General features: G+C 41.7%; 1 non-coding gene across 1 annotated transcript; it reads left to right on the top strand.

Annotated features, from left to right (window-relative positions):
• The first annotated feature begins 706 nt into the window (after positions 1-706).
• LOC137220323 (small nucleolar RNA SNORA70) lies at positions 707-846 on the top strand. The gene has a single exon (XR_010941626.1). It is a non-coding gene; the product is annotated as a small nucleolar RNA SNORA70 (small nucleolar RNA).
• Positions 847-17,723: the final 16,877 nt, after the last annotated feature.

Here is a 17,723-nt window from a genome sequence, read left to right as displayed (position 1 = left end):
GGGCTCAGCCATCATGCTGCCTGAGTTTAAATCCCACTCCATCACTTAGGAGCTCTGTAATCTTGGTAAGATAACCTCTCTGTGCCTTTCCATCTGTAAAATGGGAATAAGAGTGGCATTTACGATATTTGAGATATTCTTCAAAATAGTATGGGACAGAGAATTAGGTATGGATATAGATAAAACAAGAATGCCTGTGAAGGGAGTTCCTTAGCGGTCCAGTGGTTAAGGCTCTGCGCTTCCAATGCAGGGGGCACGGGTTTGATCCCTGGTCGGGGAGCCAAGATCCCACATGCCCTGTGGCATGACCAAAAAATTAAAAACTTAAAAAAAAAAGATTGGCTATGAGTTAATAATTATTGTACATGGGGGTTTATCACATTCTTTTGGTCTACTTTTGTATATGTTTGGAATTTTCCATTAAAAAAGTTTTAAGCAGTATTACTCACAAGAGCCCAAAGGTGGAAACAACTCAGATGTCCATCAACAGTTGAATGGATAAACAAATTGTAATATGTATAATACATACAATGGAATATCATTTGGCTTTGAAAAGGAATGAGGGACTTCCCTGGTTGCCCAGTGGTTAAGACTCCGTGCTCCCAATGCAGGGGGCCCAGGTTCGATCCCTAGATCCCGCGTGCTGCAACTAAGAGCCTGCGGGCCGCAACTAAAAAATGATCCTGCGTGCCACAACTAAGACCCAGTGCAGCCAAATCGAAGAATGAAATTCTGCTTTCTTCCCCTTGGGGGCCCAGTGTGCAACGGCTGAAAATAGCAGCCTCCTCAGTAGTGTACGCAGCCTGTTGCCTGTACGGGTTGCCCTCAGGGACCTTGGAGACAGCCCTTTCCAGTGGACCTTCATGACTGGCATGGTGTCCCCAATCTAGACTCCAGACAGGTATGCGAAGTGCCTTTGGAAAGCTCCAGGGCACAGTGGCCAGGGTTCACACTGGCCAAGTCACAATGTCCCTCCGCACCAAGCTGCAGAACAAGGATCATGTGATTGAGGCCCTACGTAGGGCCAAGTTCAAGTTCCCTAGCCGCCAAAAGATCCACATCTCCAAGGAGTGGGAATTTACTAAGTTTAATGCAGACGAATTTGAAAACATGATGGCAGAAAAGCGGCTCATCCTGGATGGCTATGGGGTCAAATACATCCCTCATCACAGCCCCCGGACCAATGGCGGGCCCTGCACTCATGAGAGACTTGGCACTGTCCCTTCCTTACTCACGCCCACCAATAAATCCTACTTTCCTGTCAAAAAAAAAAAAAAAAAGAATGAAATTCTGACACATGCTACGATGTGCGTGAACTTGAAAGAATTATGCTAAGTGAAATAAGCCAGTCACAAAAGGACAAATATTGTACGATGCCACTTATATAAGATACCTAGAATAGACATTTTCATAGAGACAGAAAGTAGAATAGAGATTGCCAGAGCCTGGGAAGAGGGAGGTAATGGGGAGTTACAGTTACTGGGTACAGAGTTTTTGTTTGGGATGATGAAAAATTTCTGGCGATGGGTAATGGTGATGGTTACACAACATTGTGAATGTACTTAATACCGCTGAATTGTACACTTAACATGATTAAGATAGTAAGTTTTATGTATATTTTGCCACAGTAAAAAAAAAAAACAATGAGATCATGCTTGTAAAGTACTTAGCGTTTTGGGTACATCGTAAACTCTCAATATTAGTTAGTATTATCAGATGCACATCCAGTCTCTTAGAGACATGTTTTGGGACTATGTTGCATTGTCTGGCCCCCAGGATTTCTCTTCCCAGACCCTGTGTCCAAACCTGTGCATGTCTGTATTACCTGGGTTTGTCTAGCTTGCAAAGCCCCCTTGTTTTTATTATCTCGCCGAATCCTCATGAGAACCTTCTGAGAGAAGTGTGAGTATGGTTCCCATTGTGCAGGTAAGAAAACTAAGGATCAGTCAGGGAGGTTATGGGGTTTTTCTAACAGCAGGTAGGCAGAAGCCAGGTCTAGAAGGCAAGCCCTCCACTCCTCCACACCTTCTGTGCATTCCTTCTCTTTAGTCCTTGACTCCCATACCCCACTCCACTGTAAACCTGTCTGCCTGTGGCTCCTTTGATGGGAGGGGCTTCTGGAAAGAGGCACTCCTGCAAAGCCAAGACCGAAGACTTGGTTCTATGCCTTCATTATGGCTCCTCAGGGGGACTGAGGAACTCTGTAAACTGGGAGGGCAATGCCCTCCCTGAAAGGTTTCCAGGGATCCCCCTGCCCTAATGCCCCTCTCGAAGCAATCACAGTCTCCTTCCCCACACTTCTATCTTGCTTTACTGACCCAGTCCCACGTGACATCCCTGCAAGCCGAGAAGTGAAATGTCTGATACTGCCCCCAACAGAGTGATAGTGTTTTCCCAGCGTTCAGAACATCTCAGGCTGCCTCGACCTCTACCTCTGGCGTTTACAACATAGGAGACCACTTTTCCCCATCCACCACACAGTCTCTTTACAGTCCTTGTGATACCCTGGTCTCTGGGTTTAACCTACACACAAGCACCATTGGGACAATGGACTAGACCCCATTGACCGGCCACCACGCTCTGCCTGCTCGGGAGCCAGAGACTAACACTCTGAACAATTGTGCTTGAATCAGAATTGCCTTCACTATCCTCACAGCCAAGACTCTTCCCCTCAGGGCTCACTCTCTTTCAGTCATTGACTCGTTCATTCATTTCTTCAGGAGCGATGCTACCTGCACGTGTTTCTTCTCCCTACCCCAGTGACTTGTGAACCAAAATATCACGCACACCTTGGGTGTGGAAATGAATTGTCAGGGAAAGCTCATCTGTGCCTGAGAACACTATTGAGACGACCGCCCGTGTTTCAATGGGGCTCGTGAGTGGTACTCAACATTCCTGAGTAGGTCTGGATTATACTGTGCTGTTATTTCACACACAGCTAGACTGCTTGGGATGGTTACAAAAAAAGGTTATCCAATCTTTCTCCAGATACTGCTCCTACTGCTGTCTAGGATCATGGGTTAAGGAGAGCTCATGAGATTTCCACCTCCAATGTATCTCCTGAGCTTCGTTCTCCTCTGTGGTCATTCACAGCTCTGATATCACCCCCATCCCAGCCGTCTTGCCATACTTGCTCCTGGCCATGCTAAGGTCTATGCCCAGGACAGGGACACCTTTAAAGGTTCCAGGAAATAAGAATCTATGCTGTTCTATCATTTCCCGTGTTCCTTATTATTTAGAGCAATTTTAATATGCTGGAAGAACCAGTCTGGTTTCCATCCAGGCCCCGTTCTCTACAGCAAAGCGGTCTCTGGTGCCCTCAAGGGGCAGAACTGAGCAGTGGCGAACCTCTCCACTGACGGGACAAAGCCAGCAAGCAGCCTGAGAAATGAACCCTCTGATTCACCTCCATCCCAATTTTAGAGAATACTTTGGATTCACCTTTTTATTTTAAAGATCATGAAACACTTTTAAGAATATCAAAATATGTTTGAAACACAAACTGCCCCCAGTGCTCTCAAAAGCATAGACCAGACCCAGCCCTGACCCCATGTGAGAACTGGGGAGCCCACAGGGCCATACCAAATGGCTGCTCCCCAAAGAATCTGAACTTGAAATGTGTGAGCATAAGGGAAAAGTGATGAGATGACTCTCAGCTGGAGAAAGAGGTGCTCATTTCCTCCCTCTTGGTCGTCCGAGCCACAGTGCTGCCCTCTCATTAAGGACAGGAGGAGATGAATGTTCGGGGCACAGAGTGCTTGGTGAGCAGGGGGCGCTGATCCCCAAGCAGGGAAACAGGCAACAACATCTCCCCGGTGGAGGCCAGAAACCCTGACCTCCTTGAGCAGAGATGCTGGGAGGGCAAGTGTGAGGATACTGCAGGGATGTGGACGGAGAGGAGGAAGGAGGAAAGGGGACCAGCAAAGCGGTGACCTGGTTGGGAAAGACCACTAAAGGAAGAGTCGGGAGTCCTGGGAGTTCCCAGAGCAGCAGTGACGGGGGGTAAGACCCAAGCTGTGGGCTTCATTTCTAAGAGCTGTAGGGAACCCAGTGCTGTCTCTGTGTGTGCTTGTTCTGTGAGAGACATCCAGAGACTGTGGCCTTTTCTCTACTAACCACTGACATAGACTATATGTAAGCAAAATTAGTTGTTCTATCATCTGTTCCCATAGCCCTGTTTGGGCGCGTTATCTTGTGTTGTATCTTGTTTCGTCTCTGACTCTCAAACTATCCAATTCAACAAACATTAATCAAGTGCTTCTATTTGGCAGGCACCGTGCTGCCACAAGAGGCTTAAGGAACTCTGACTCGTCTCTGAACTTCGTACATGGCCAGCGCAGTGCAGCTTGGTAAGTGTTAGATTTGCGTACTGTTTTTTAGGCAGGATGATTGGAGAGACGGATTCCCCATGTCAAGTATGGAATTCTTGGTACCTGACTTTCTAGTTATGTGTGTTGTTCTTACAAATGTGACCAGTGGGGGCTTGTCCCCTTCTTCACCCCCTTTTGTGGTTGATGGTTGTATGAGTCAGGGTAATCGACGCTAGCTGCTATAACAAATCATCCCAAATCTCAGTAATGTAGCACACAATAAAAGTTTATTCCTCACTCACTCACACTAACGTGAAGTGGATGTTCCTAGTCAAGCAGCTCTTCTGGGCAGCTGTCGTCTAAGGTGGTGATTTGAGATCCAGGCTCCTTCTGTCTTGGGTCCACCTTGTCATCTCCATCGGATTCTCTACATGCAGCCAGATGAGGAAGAGAGAGATGAAAGGCCATGTGCCTGGAACTTAACCAGCTCTGCCAGAGATGACACACGTCACTTCTGCTCAAGATCTTTTGGAGAAGAAGAGTCACGTGGTTCCTGCCACAGGCACTAGAAGCAGAGACCTGGGGGCTCTGCTGGACAGCTTCTTGCCAACAGTTACTCTTCATCTTGGAGGTGAGCATGAATTTTTGGGCTAGTCATCCCTGCCAAAACAGCACTTTAGGATAATTAGGCATTAAAGTTATCCTCTGAGAGACAGAGAAATAAAAAGAAGGATTGTTTGACTTATAAGGACTTTATTCTGAAAAATCTAGAAGACAACCTGTTCCTGGGAAGATTTGTAAAAAAAAAAAAAAAAAGAGCAATTTTAAACCCAAGGATCCTCTGTAGCCCTCCCAAGATCTCCACAGGTGCTCGTCTGGATCACCACCATTGGAGCTGGAACCAGAGGGTACAAATAGAGAAGAGGGGGAAAGACCCAGGTGCCTTTCAAGGCTGTAAGAGAGCTTGATGGAAAGACAAAGAAACTTTTTTGTGTTATCCTCTGGGAAGAAGATTATCTTCTTTCTGGTAATGGTTCTGTTTCTTTATACACTTCTAGGCATAACAGGGCATAAAGACAGGTCACAGATAAAAGTGTGCTTCCTGTACCAGAAATTCTGAGCTGAGAAAGACAGATGACTGTATGAAACCTTTGGCACTAAAGGAAGAAACAGTTTGAAGAATCAGCTAGAGATGAAAAGGAAGGCCTGGCCTTCTCTGGGTTCTTTCACTAGCCCAGGAAGAACTGGATTTGAGGCCTCTGCTGTCTACATCTCTTTCTTTAAAACATGAGACCTAAATATCAAAGGGTTTCTGGTCTGAGATGTAGGTTTGGCATAACTTAGAGGTGATGACTTGTCAATGATACATGTTAAATTAAATGGCATTAGGCTACAGGGAAGAGTGTAATTAAAACTTAGAGATAGTCCTAAGACCTGTGTGAAGACCTGAAACTGTCTGTTTTGGATAAACATGAATATTATTTCACTGTCCCCTCAAAACATAGATATAAATATTCCCCAAGTCTCAAAGCCTGCCCAACCAGCCCCTTTGTGTGGACCTAGGGGAGAGGGGGCAGGGGAAGGGTCAGTTTGAAGACTGTATGATAAGTTTTGTGGGATGAACCAAGTAACTAGTGAGAAGTGAGCACCCTAGAGGTGAGGGGGATCCTACAGTATGCACCCTCTACCTTCCCTGGAACTACCACAAACAGAGAGAAAGAGGGAGGGGCCAAAATAGATACTGATGTCACAGTGTCATCACCCTCAGTGCTGAACCCTGGACCACTGACCTGTAGATCCTGAAATTCTCACTGAGCAAGTACAAGACTGATCCGAGAACCTGGGGATCGACCTGTAAGTAGGAGTTGGGAATCTGTAGCTATAAAGGGTATAGAGCAGGAACTTAGTAAGCATTACATTATCATCATCAGAGAATGCAGTGTCACGAACCCTGTGTGGTTAGTGATGTTTAAACTAAGGTTACTAAACTGTCTTCTAGGACAGTGATGCAAACTTAGAGCACAAAGAGTCATCCTGGGAGTGGGGAGGAGAGTGTATTAAAATGCAGAGTCCCAGGGAGCAAACTAGAAAAGAGGTTTGGGAGGGGACCAGAAGTCCTCATTTTTAAATCAGCACGACCAGGTGATTCTCAAACAGGTGCTGAGACACAGCTGAAAACAGCTGTTGGCTAAGAGGCTACAGTGGATTTGACAGAAAGAAAAGATTTCTATCACCATCCAAGAAAAATTAAAATATTGTTTTTTTCTAAAAGAAAAACATTCTTGGGCTTCCCTGGTGGCGCAGTGGTTGAGAGTCCGCCTGCCGATGCAGGGGACACGGGTTCGTGCCCCGGTCCGGGAAGATCCCACATGCCACGGAGCAGTTGGGCCCGTGAGCCATGGCCGCCGAGCCTGCGCGTCCAGAGCCTGTTGCTCCGCAACAGTGAGAGGCCTGCGTACCACCAAAAAAAAAAAAAAGAAGAAGAAGAAGAAAAACATTCTTGTTACTTGATACAATCTTATCATAGAGCTTTCAAAAATTGAATACACATATTTCATTTATTGGCAGTGAACACTTTACATTTTAAAGCAGTGATCTATTTTTTACTTTTTCAGGCTGATTTTGTGTCTTGAGAAAGCCGAATATCAAGTTGTTCATTTAGGTGCAGGAGTCACTGCAGGTGGATGTTTCCAACATGGCAGGGGAATCGTGAGCCTTTTTTGAAACAGGTGGTAGAAGGTCAACCACTGATCCTATAAAACGCAGTTATACAAAATTGTTCTGATTAACTAAAACGTATATAAATTCAAAGGTGGTAGTGATTCTAATTAAATTGGCCTACAATCAACTTTTTTAAATCTCTCGTTTTTAATTTGAAATGTTTCTTTATGCAGGGAGAATAGCATGAAATACTTCAAATGTTAGTTTTTGTAGGAATAATAAAGTTCTACATATAATAGAATAAAATAACAAAAGACTTTCTGAGTTGTAAAAGACCTTGAAAGTAAACTGTTCCAGCCACTCATCTGATGCTTATCAGCCTGTGGGAATGGAAATAATACAGGCCTTGGGAACATGAGACCTGAGTTTGAAATCATCTTTGCCACTTGGACAGTAGCTGTATAATCTTAAACATGTAGCTTAAGTTTTCTAGGCCTCAATTTCCCCATCTGTAAAATGGCATGTTGACCACCACGGTCTCTTTCAGTCCTAATATTCTGTGATTCTCTTCTACAATTTCATCTTCCTCTTCATGTTTATTCATAATCTGAAGAAGAAATATGAGCTGTTTTTCACCTTGCAAATTATCCTTCAATTTAGAATGAATTAGAACATGTACAAAGATTTTCTAAGAAACTAGACCTAAAATTAAAATGTCCTCAATTAAAATATGAATAAATTAACTCCCAGTAAAATCAGAAAGAACATTCTCCAATATGATGCTTAAAGTAGACGGTGGCAATTACCAAACCAGTGATGCTGCTCCCTAGGTACAGCCTATATTTGAAGTGGAATTCTTCAACACAGATAAATAGAGCCATCAAGTGGCATCGTTGTTATCGCAAATTATCTCTGGAGACACAAACTCATGCTTTAAGAACCAAAACTCAGCATCTTTTTGATGCGTAATGGGATGTGCGATGTGCCATCCTGATTGAACATTATTTCCCATCAGTAAAGGGGCTTCCTCTTACCTTTCTAAGTGATCTGCACAAGATCCTTTTGCAAACCTTTCTTAAAAGATAACATGGGTATCATCTTAATTTTAAAACTATTATTAATACAAATAAATAATTTTAGTTCAGTGCTTTGCACTTTCAAAACACAGCACACAGTATGAACTCAATAATTGTTTACTACATGAATAATTTAAATTGAATAAAGCACTAGGCACTTGACAAACTGGATCATTGGTACAGTTGAAATAGCACTGGTGTTGGGGTCTTGACCACCTCTTGCTAGCTGCATAACTGTAGGCAATTTACACAACTTCTTTGAGCCTCAATATTCTCATCCGTAAATGAGATGAGAATTCTCTTCCCAAACGCTAAGCTTAATGGGAGAATTAAAAGAGATAATACCAAAAAAGGGAATCTATGAAAAACTTCAGCTCACATTATTCTTTTTTTTTTTTTTTTGCGATCGTGCAGGCTCAGCGCCCATGGCTCACGGGCCCAGCCGCTCCGCGGCATGTGGGATCCTCCTGGACCGGGGCACGAACCCGTGTCCCCTGCATTGGCAGGCGGACTCTCAACCACTGTGCCACCAGGGAAGCCCAGCTCACATTATTCTTATGGTGAATGTCTGATTTTTTTTTTCTCCTAAAGCTTTATAATCATCAATTCTAATGTGTGGGATTTTCTCCCCTCACACCAGGCAATTCTTGGCCTCTAGCTGAGTGTCCAAAAGTCAACTCAATTCTGACACTAATCTGCCTGGAGATAACAGTAGATTCCACAGGTTAAGGGTTAAGTCCCACAGGACTGCTCCCCAACCCCTACCCCACTTCAGACACCGATCACAAGTCCAGGTTATCACTTGTGCTTCTGACCAGTTGGCTGTAAATCAGAGGTTCCCACACCCCCTCCTTGGGTTTGATTAATTTGCTAGAGCAGCTCACAGAACTCAGAGAAACACTTTACTTACTAGATTACCAGTTCATTATAGAAGGACATCACTCAGGAACAGCTAATTGGAAGAGATGCATAGGACAAGGTATGGGAACAGAACATAGAGCTTCCATGCTCTCTCTGAGAGGACCACTCCTCTCAAATCTCCACATATTCACCAACCCAGAGGCTCTACAAACCCTGTGCTTTTGGGTTTTAATGGAGGCTTCATTACATAAGCATGACTAATTAAATAATTGGCCATTGGTGATTGATTCAACCTCCAATCCCCCCCACCCCCATCCCCAGAGGTCAGGAGAGTAGGAGTAAAGTTCAAAGTCTCTAATCTCATGGTTGGCTCCACTGACAACCAGCCCCATCCTTAGGTAGGGTCCAAAAGTCACCTCATTAATATAACAAAAGACCCCTTTAATGCGTTCATCACTTAGGAAATTCCAAGGGTTTTAGGAGTTTGGGGCCAGAAATGGAGATGAAGACCAAATATATCTTTCTTATGATAAATCGCATTATCACACCTCCTAAGACTGGGAACAAGTCTTCTCTCACGTCTATTCAGCACCATACTGGAAGTCCTAGAAATAAGGCAAGAGAAAGAAATAAAAGGTATACAGATTGGAAAGGAAGAGATACTGTCTTAATTCTCAGAAATATGATCATCTACATAGAAAGTCCTGAAGAATCTATTTTAAAAAATGAACTACAATTTGTATGGAAACACAAAAGACCCCGAATAGCCAAAGCAATCTTGAGAAAGAAAAATGGAGCTGGAGGAATCAGGCTCCCAGACTCCAGACTATACTACAAAGCTACAGTAATCAAGACAGTATTGACAGTAATCAAGACTAGCACAAAAACAGAAATATAGGTCAATGGAACAGGATAGAGAGCCCAGAGGTAAACCCACGCACATATGGTCACCTTATTTTTTATAAAGGAGGCAAGAATATACAATGGAGAAAAGACAGACTCTTCGGGCTTCCCTGGTGGCACAGTGGTTGGGGGTCCGCCTGCCGATGCAGGGGACGCGGGTTCGTGCCCCGGTCCGGGAAGATCCCACATGCCCTGGAGCGGCTGGGCCCGTGAGCCATGGCCGCTGGGCCTGCGCATCCGGAGCCTGTGCTCTGCAGTGGGAGAGGGGAGAGGCCACAACAGTGAGAGGCCCGCGTACAGCAAAAAAACAAAGAAACAAAAAAAAAGACAGACTCTTCAATAACTGGCACTGGGAAAACTGGACAGCTACATGTAGAAGAATGAAATTAGAACACTCCCTAACACCATACACAAAAATAAACTCAAAATGGATTAGACACCTAAATGTAAGGCCAGACACTATCAAACTCTTAGAGGAAAACATAGGCAGAACACTCTATGACATAAATCACAGCAAGATTCTTTTGCACCCACCTCATAGAGAAATGGAAATAAAAATAAACAAATGGGACCCAATGAAACTTAAAAGCTTTTGCACAGCAAAGGAAACCATAAACAAGACGAAAAGACAACCCTCAGAATGGGAGAAAATATTTGCAAATGAAGCAACTGACAAAGGATTAATCTCCAAAATTTACAAGTAGCTCGTGCAGCTCAATATCAAAAAAGCAAACAACACTTGGGCTTCTCTGGTGGCGCAGTGGTTGAGAGTCCGCCTGCCGATGCAGGTGACACGGGTTCGTGCCCCGGTCCGGGAAGATCCCACATGCCATGGAGCGGCTGGGCCTGTGAGCCATGGCCGCTGAGCCTGCGCGTCGGAGCCTGTGCTCCGCAATGAGAGAGGCCACAACAGCGAGAGGCCCGCATACTGAAAAAAAAAAGAAAAAACAACAAACAACCCAATCCAAAATGGGCAGAAGACCTAAATAGACATTCCTCCAAAGAAGATATACAGATTGCCAACAAACACATGAAAGGATGCTCAACATCACTAATCTTTAGAGAAATGCAAATCAAAACTACAATGAGGTATCATCTCACACAGGTCAGAATGGCTATCATCAAAAAATCTACAAACAATAAATACTGGAGAGGGTGTGGAGAAAAGGGAACCCTCCTGAACTGTTGGTGGGAATGTAAATTGATACAGCCAGTATGGAGAACAGTATGGAGGTTCCTTAAAAAACTAAAAATAGAAGTACCATACGACCCAGCAATCACACTACTGTGCATATACCCTGAGAAAACCATAATTCAAAAAGAGTCATGTACCACAATGTTCATTGCAGCTCTATTTACAATAGCCAGGACGTGGAAGCAACCTAAGTGTCCACTGACAGATGAATGGATAAAGAAGATATGGCACATATATACAATGGAATATTACTCAGCCATAAAAAGAAACGAAATTGAGTTATTTGTAGTGAGATGGATGGACCTAGAGTCTGTCACACAGAGTGAAGTAAGTCAGAAAGAGAAGAACAAATACTGTATGGTAACACATATATATGGAAACTAGAAAAATAAAGGTTCTGAGGAACCTAGGGACAGGACAGGAATAAAGACGCAGGTGTAGAGAATGGAGTTGAGGACACAGGGCGGGGGAAGGGTAAGCTGGGACGAAGTGAGAGAGTGGCATGGACATATATACACTACCAAATGTAAAATAGATAGCTAGTGGGAAGCAGCCGCATAGCACAGGGAGATCAGCTCGGTGCTTTGTGTCCACCTAGAGGGGTGGGGTAAGGAGGGTGGGAGGGAGATGCAAGCCGGAGGGGATATGGGGTATATGTATACATATAGCTGATTCGAAAGACCCCTTTTCATTGTTATACAGTGGAAACTAACACAACATTGTAAAGCAATTATACTCCAATAAAGATGTTAAAAATAAATGAACTGGAACTAATAAGTGGGTAAAGCAAGTCACATAGAGAACATGTAGGAGGAGAGGGTGTTATTGGGAAACAGAAATACAAACAATAGGTGGGTAGTTTAGACAATAAAAAGAAGCTAGGCCCACCCAGTCATGGCATGTTTCCCACACCCCAGTTTCATGAGAACTGTGTACACTTGGTATATTTTCATAAGCTTGCCTTGAAAGGAAAAATTTAAGCTTTTTGAATGAGCAAATCTTTCTGTGAGATAAGCTAGTTTGCAAAGTCAGTCTCAATAATGTCCACAATTTTACAGAGTGATGGGTTCCTTCTGGAAGTCCTGAAGGTCTTCTTGCAAGTTGAATAGACAAGAGAGGGCTTTTTTCTCGTGAAAGCCACTGAACTTCAGTATGAAACAAATGTTGCTTATGGTCACCACCTATCTGAGAAAAAAAGTCAAGAATGCCTTGCTCTTAATATGACTGACAATTTAAACAGATGTGTTAAATCTTCATGCAGTTCTCTGGTGGGAAAGACTTCCCTGTGTTTACATCAGTAAGAAAATTTTCCTGTTGCCACAACAGATCATATATGAGAAACAAGTCTTCTTATTGACTTTGCAACTAACTGCGAGTTTATGGAAGAAAGACTTCACTATTTTCCTGCAAAGCATGCAAGAGCTCAATATATGAGAAGCCATATAAGTAATCTATATCATTGCTAACATCAATAATTTTATGTAACAGAAGATTCGGTTATTGGCATTTGGAAACATCCATATACTTGCTTGAGCATATCCTATGTTTTATGTGTTCTGACTAAAATAGAATTTCATGGTTCTAACTACCTTAACCCTGTCCTATGCAAAAGCCTGAGAAAAGTCTTGATGTATAATTAATTATATTTTTAAGTACACATTTAACTAATACAACTGTTAAAAATGTTTTCTCATTTATCACCTAAGATAACCAGACATATCACCAGTGGTTTGCATACCAACTTGGGAAACACCGGTATAGTGAGAAAAGCACTATAATTAGAGGCAAAATACTTACATTCAAATTATGGTTCATTTGCTTAGTAGTTCTGCAACACTTAAGAGTCACTTAACATTTCTGAGCTTCAGTCATTTTAAAAGGAAGAAATGCAATAAAAAGTATACTGGGGGATCATCTGGAATGTGATCGTATAACCAAATAGTACCACATATTTCAAGACCTGTGTTTGCATTTGCATTTGCACAAAGTGGACTGCAATGCAGTCACAGTGAATAAAACCTTGCTAATAGTTCAAACAGAGAAAAGTGGGGGGAGGACTGAGTCACAGAGCACAGGCATGCTGAACTCAAAATAATCTGCACTTTAGGCATCAACACTACACTCAAGTGATTTACTTCTTTAGAAATATGAAATGCATTCGTGGCAAGGGTAGGCTAGTTGATGTTGTAGCATGAATTACCATTGCAGAAGAAAAATTTTGTCCTTAAACTGTTAAAAGAATTCAACATGGTAATAACAATGGCTCAATGATCATTTTGACATCAGAACATATCAGACTTTATTACAACACATTAAAAATCAAGCACTGTCACTTAGGGGATCACCAGTTGACAGCACTATCATAAACACCAGTGTAATTGTGAGCCCTGTTCTAGAATATCCTTATATCTGACTTTTAAAATATTTTCAAAATGAAAATATAAGATTAAAAATTGTGATGGGGAGGGAATTCCCTGGCGGTCCAGTGGTTAGGACTCCGTGCTCTCACTGCTGAGGGCACGGGTTCAATCCCTGGTCGGGGAACTAAGATCCCACAAGCCGTGCGGAAAAAAAAAAAAATTGTGATGGGAAGATTTAAATACCACCAGGTTTTCCCTCATCATGACATCAGACCATCATCATGTCAGCTTTACTCTCGTCTTACTCTTACATTTATACAAGCATCTATGCACAGGGTGTTTTTGATAAAACATTTATATATGACCATGTGGATTGATACAATTACCAGTACAGATACAATCACCAGGCTAATTATGTGACCAAGAAAATGAATTAATATAGAAAATTACAATGAGGTATCAGATCTTTAAGATAGTATCAGCTAAAATAGGCAATCTTCATCATTTTGGTAGGAGTTTGCTGATTCATTCTTGACCCTCAAAAGGTACATGAATATAGCCCAAGAAAAGGAAGTATGTACCATTTCTACAGCTGTGACGAGTGAAAATCTGGGCTTATTCACCTAAGCCTTGTGCAGACCCATTCTATTAGTTAGAATGCTTATAGCGGCAGGAATAGAAATCCTCATTCATTTTGACTTTAACAAAGAGGACTTGTACTTTTCCCTATAATAAGCTGTTCAGTGGTTGGGAAATTCTGTGTATGATTCAGCAGGCTCCAACTCTTTTTCTTTGTGGTTCTCCTGGTAGCAAGATGGCTGCAACAGTTCTAAACATGGTAGTTAAACACAACATTCAGAGATAGAAAAGGGATTGTCTCTCCTAGTGTGTCCTCCTTAGGAGTGAGAATAACGTTTCCCAGAAAAGTCTTAGTAGCACCCACCACATTTCAAGGGCAGAAATGTGTCACATGCTCACCCTTAAATAAGAGATTTGCAAGGGAAATGGGACTAACGTGAGTGACTTAAACTAATCAGGACTTAACCCTGAGCAGGGGGTGGGGTTACTTTCTGATGAGTCACTTGGGTAAAAGATGGATCACCGTGAGCAAGAAAAAGGAAGGAAATTGGTACTAAAGGGGCACAAATATATTAACAAACAAACCATATCTTCCATTCACCAAAGTGCTTGAACTGGACATGAAAAGAGTAGTTGGCCAGTTTATCTGTATAGAGATTTAACTATACTGTTTTTCACACCTGGGGAGGTGGTCTATTTTCTGTTCAATCTCCACTTTTGGTTTTTTAGCTGTACTGGGTTGAAGAGTGTTCCCCAGAATTCATGTTCCCTGAAACATCAGAATGAAACCCTATTTGGAAATAGTATTTGCAAATATAATTATAGTTATGATTAGGTCATACTAGATTAGGATGGACCTTCACACCATGACTGGTGTCCTTATAAGAAAAGAAAACAGAGACACACAGGAGAATGCCCACTGATGGAGACAGAGATTGGAATGATGGCATCTATAAACCAAGGAATGCCAAAGATTACCAGCAGCCACCAGAAGCTAGAAAGAGGCACAAAAGGATTCTTCCCCACTGTCTTTAGTCACCTTGACCCTGCTGACACCTTGATTTCAGACTTCTAGCCTTTAGAACTATGAGAAAATAAACTTTGGCTATTTTAAGCCACTCAGCTTGTAGTACTTTGCTATGGCAGCCCTAGAAAACCAATACGTTAGCTATGTACCTCTTGATCTTATTTTTTAGGTGTTGCTTTAGAGTTTCCAATATTTTTAATTCATCATAGGCTACTTTCAAAATATTATACAATCTCAGCTATAATTTAAGAACAACAGTATACTTAAAATTTCCCCTTCCCATCCTTTGTGCCATTCTTGTATTTCATTTCTATTTACGTTATAAACTTCAGAATACATTGTGTTTTTTAAAGATCTGCTTTAAACAATTACATTTAAAGATATTTTAATTAGGAAAAGTCTCTTCTATATATACACATATCTCTTAATTCCTTTTTGTATATCTGGCTTTCCATCTGGTATTGTTTTTCTTCACTCTGAAGAGCTTTCTTTAGCATTTATTTTAACACAGGTCTGCTGGTGACAAATTTTCTCACCTTCTGCCTCTCTAAAGATGTCTTGATTTTGCCTTCATCTTTGAAGGATATTTTTGCTAGATATAAAATTCTAGGTTGATGGGCTATTTTTAAAAATTTCAACACTTAAAATAGGTCATTCCATTGTCTCCTGGCTTGCATTATTTATGGGAAGAAGTCATTAAATTCTTATTTTTGTATTCCTGCATATAGTGTCTTTTTTTTCTGGTTGCTTTTAGGATTTTTCTCTTTACTACTGGTTTCCAACAATTTTTCTATTATGTTCTTTTGTGGGTTTTGCTTGTGGGTGTGTGTGTTTATTCTGCTTGAGTTTCATTTAGCTCCTTAGATAATTAGGTTTCTAGTTTTCATCAAAATGGAAATTTTTCAGTTATTGCATTTTAAAATATTTTTCTTCCCCACCCTATAACTCCAATTACACATTTATTATGCCGCTTGATATTGTCCCACAGGTCACTGTGGCTGCTTGTTGTGGGGTTTTGTTTCCAGCTTTTTCCCCCTCTGAGGTTCAATTCAGATAGTTTCTACTGCTGTCTTCAAGTTTACTAATCTTTTTTTCTATAGTTTCTAATATGCTATTAAGTTCATCCAGTGAATTTTTCACTTTAGATATTGCATTTTTCAGCTTCAGAGAGTCCATTTCTTTTTTTTTTAAACATCTTTATTGGGGTATAATTGCTTTACAATGGTGTGTTAGTTTCTGCTTCATAACAAAGTGGATCAGTTATACATATACATATGTTCCCATATCTCTTCCCTCTTGCGGCTCCCTCCCTCCCACCCTCCCTATCCCACCCCTCCAGGAGGTCACAAAGCACCGAGCTGATCTCCCTGTGCTATGCGGCTGCTTCCCACTAGCTATCTACCTTACGTTTGGTAGTGTATATATGTCCATGCCTGAGAGTCCATTTCTTTTTTCATATCTTTCACTTCTCATATTCATATTTTACAGTAAATCTTTTTTAAGGCTTGCTTTATTTATTTGTTTGTTGTATGGTAAAATCTATATATTTTTTTCCATTACATCTTGAACATATTTATAATACCTGTTTTAAAATTTTGTCTACTAATTTCTTCTGGGTCTCCTTCTATTGACTGATTTTTCTCTTGGTGATGGACCACACCTTCTTGCATCTTCGTGTGTTTAGTCATTTTTATTAGATGCTGGATATTTAAAATATTACATTGTTGATTGTATTTTGATGCCTTTCTTTAAAGAAAATTTAATTTTGTTTTTAGAGGCAGTTAAATTAATTGCAGACCACTTTGAGACTTAAAAAAAACTCATAGGGTAGACTTTGAATAGACTTTACTCAGTGGTATTGAGAGGCATTTTTTCTCCTGACACCAGCCAATTCTGACTTCAACTGGGTGTCCTACAATGCAATTCAATTCTGACACTAACTACCTGCAGTTTGTGTCAGACCCTACAGGTTTCATTGCTTAGTCCCACAAGATTGCTCTCACTTCAGACACCAGTTGCAAGTATTGGGTCCCCAGGTTACCTACACTTATGTTCATTTTGGCTACAAAGTTGAGGGTTCCCATGACTTCTCTCCCTTTGGTTCAATAATTTGCTAGAACATCTCACAAAACGTAGGAAAGCACTTTACTTACTATTACTAGCTTATTATAAATGATACAACTGAGGAACAATCAAATGGGAGAAAGATAGTGGGGCCCAGTGTGGGGCACACCACCCCCTAGCACATTAATATGTTCACCAACCTAGAAAGTGCTTCAAACCCCATTTTCTGGGGCTTTTATGTAGACATGACTGATTAAATCACTGACCATTGATGATTAACTCAATCTCAAGCCCCTCTTACTTCCCCAGATGTTGGGTAGGGGGGCTAAAAGTTTCAAGCTTCTAATCAAAGCTTGGTCTTTCTGGCAACCAGCTCCCATCCTGAAGCTATCTAGGAGCCTGTCAAGAGTTGCCTCATTAGAACAAAAGACACTCCTAGTATTCTTAACACTTAGAAAATTCCAAGGATTTTAGGAGCTCTGGGCTAGGAACCAGAGACAAAAACCAAATGTCTTTCTATGACACCACAGGTATGCTGGTAAATGTTTAACAACCAGTTTTCCAGGGGAAAATAAAATAACAATCCAGATTTGTAGTGTATGCTGATTTCCCTGATGTAAATATTCCACAATGGCTCATGACCACCTACCAGCATGATGTCATGAAGGTGGAGTTGGGAGGAGATGT

The sequence above is a fragment of the Pseudorca crassidens genome, chromosome 2 (assembly GCF_039906515.1).
Source record: "Pseudorca crassidens isolate mPseCra1 chromosome 2, mPseCra1.hap1, whole genome shotgun sequence".
NCBI lineage: Eukaryota > Metazoa > Chordata > Mammalia > Artiodactyla > Delphinidae > Pseudorca > Pseudorca crassidens.
This window is presented reverse-complemented; position numbering and strand designations above follow the sequence as displayed.